Raw genomic sequence first — 3,032 nt, 5'->3', positions numbered from 1 at the left:
TGTTTTAACCTGCCAAGATTAAAATGTCATTAGGATCCCCGCTCCTTTTCTCTTACCTGTCAAGGATCATTTATATGAAGAGTACTGTCGTATTATCACAAAACGCATTTTATTTTTCACTTTGGCCACTTTAAAGAATTGAGCTTTACATAGCGCAACATTCAACATGTAGGACGGGACATGACGCCTGTTAGGCGATGATTCAATTTTTCGAACAAAGACAACGCTGTTAACGACCATGTACTCATTTTACACCTGAGTACGGTGAGAGAAAGTGAGTAAAGAGTCTTTTCCAAGGACTCAACTATGCGCCGAGCGCGAGGCTTGAACCCAGGACCTTCCGATCCGAAAGTGAGTGTCATACCACAAGACCACATAGCCGCACTTTGGAAGCTTTTATTTCACAAGTCAATAGATTAGGCTTCCTCCTCCTCCACTTGTTAAAAAGTTTTAAACCCAAGACTTCTTTAGAATTATGTGTTCTTGTGTTATTTAAGAACTTTAAGCGGCGCATAGTGGAGTCATTGGAAAAGGCTCTTTACTCACATTCTTTCACCGTACTCAAGTGTAAAATGAGTAGCTGGTCGTTAGCAGCGTTGTCTCTGTCGAAAAAAAAAGGAATATTTCGTCATGTCTCGTCCTACATGTTATGTGTTGCTGTTGGCCAAGGACCCCTTTGTAAAGCGCTTTGAACACGTTTAGTGGATATTGCGCTATATAAAAGCTAAAAAAAAAAGCTCAAGAAGAATCTATAACCCAATGTCTCCAAACTGTAATTTGTCGGAGATGGACCAAGCCCTCAGAAACACAATTTATAGCCACAAATATGAAACTTGAGATTAAATTCTATTCGTTGTGTTGAAGACGAAATACGACTTCTTACATTACAAAAGACTTACGTTTATATTTCTTATCGCTTTAGTTGTAAATTTACTTTTCAGTATCCTAATCATCCACACGGAATACCGTTTTGAGACGATGGGTCACATTTTTGTTAGAGTTCGTGTGTACTTTAGAAGTCTCAGATTTATGACATTTTGACAAATAATTGAGGGCATTCTTAACTCACTTAACCCGAACACCGACTATATCCGTAGTTTACCCTAGTTACTTTTACCCCATGCCTATTTATTACATTTTTCTCAGACAAATTCTAGGCTTAGTATCAAATCTAATGTTTTTAATTTTTAAATGTTAATGATAGTTGAAACAAACTACACATGTACATGCTCATTTTTAATACATTTTTTTTTCCAATTTTGAAAAGTAGCAAAAATCTCAATAATTAACCCGTTAACTGCAGTCCTCTGGAAAATTGTGTTTTTAAAAATTTGCCAAAAAACTTGTCCTTCAAATATCGATCAATTTAAATGACGCTCATATTGGCAAAAAAAACCCTCTCAAACCTGGGACTTCGCGAAGTCCCAAGTTTTCGAATTTTTGTCAAGATGGTGATCATTTAAATCGATCGATTTTTGAAGGACGAGTTTTCTGGCCTTACTTTTAAATACTATTTTTTCCAGAGTACGGCGGTTAACTGGTTAATGAGGTGAATATTTTCTGGGGAAATAGAACAAGACGTTTTGTTAGTGGACGGGAGAATATGCCTTACTTTAATAACAATTTAATGGAGGCCTTTCACTTTCATCGCCGTGCCTTATTTTTCCTTTCATTATGGGTATTCATTTTGACAACATTGTCTGACATTTAACGTAAGTGTTAGAGTTAATAGCATATAATGAAAACTGTATGAAATAATTTTTTTAAAAAGCCTTTCTAGAACATGAATAAAATACGTATTGAGAAGAGTTGGACCTCATTGGTTTAAGAGTGTCACACGTGTCTTCAAACTATAATCAAACAAGTACCTAGCCAGAGACAGTGGCAGATATTGAAAGAGTGGAATAAAATGGGTGTCAAATGGGCGACTTATCCTTAACCTTAACCTTACTTCTCTCAGGGCCAGGAGGCGCACAAGGCTTGAATAATTTCCCTCCATTTGCTTCCGCCCCTTGCTTTAGTTCTTGCTCGCTGCCAGGAATATAGATAATATTATGCCAACATCATTTCTCTCCCTTTCCACAATTCTGTGCCATGTTGGTTTTGGGCGTCTCTTTCTCCTCCTCCCTCCTGGTGTCCATCCCATCACTGAAGCACAATCACATTTTCCTTTCTCAACACAGGTCTAATCCAGTTTCATCTCTTCCTCTTTACCATTGCACTGACCTCCGATCAAGTCAATTCCATCTCTCTCTCTCTCTCTCTCTCTCTCTCTCTCTCTCTCTCTCTCTCTCTCTCTCTCTCTCTCTCTCTCTCTCTCTCCCTCTCTCTCTCTCTCTCTCTCTCTCTCTCTGTTGTTATATGCTGCTGCCATCTTATTCTTAATATATTTTTTTTGAGACAATTGTATTGGAAAGTGTCCACTCTTCTTTCATCTTCTTCTTTTATTGTCCATGTTTCGTAGCCGTGCAGTAATACTGCTATGAGTAGGGGTTTGAAGAGTATTATCTTTTTCTTTTTCTTTGCAGTTCAAACTTTTCGATTTTAGTGTCATCTGCAAATAGTCTATCTACATTTTGATATAATGTTATTTGGTAAGTCATTAATATATATAATAAAAAGTATTGGACCCAAGACACTTCCTTGAGGTACTCCACTGGTCACACATTTAAAACTTGACATTTCTCCATTTACAACTACCCTCTGCTTTCTATTGGATAAAAAACATTTTTCTGAATAGCCTCTCACGAGGAACAGAATAAAATGCTTTACTAAAATCAAAATATATAATATCAATACAGTTACCATCATCAATCATGCTGGTGAAATCTTATCTCATAATAATCTATTAATCCATCATCAGCAGATTAATAAAGTAAAGTTCTTAGAGCACGGCTTTTGCCATGCAAAGAGCAATATGCTTTGTATCCAATATTTAAAAAAAACATTTTTTTCTTCTATTCTTTTTTCCCCTTCTTTTCTTGTTAAATTTTCAAACTAAAATCGCAGTTATTCACTCAATCTCCTTGAAA

This window comes from Berghia stephanieae, chromosome 6, assembly GCF_034508935.2.
Source record: "Berghia stephanieae isolate SIO BIC M18660-M18661 chromosome 6, UCSD_Bste_1.3, whole genome shotgun sequence".
Lineage (NCBI taxonomy): Eukaryota > Metazoa > Mollusca > Gastropoda > Nudibranchia > Aeolidiidae > Berghia > Berghia stephanieae.
This window is presented reverse-complemented; position numbering follows the sequence as displayed.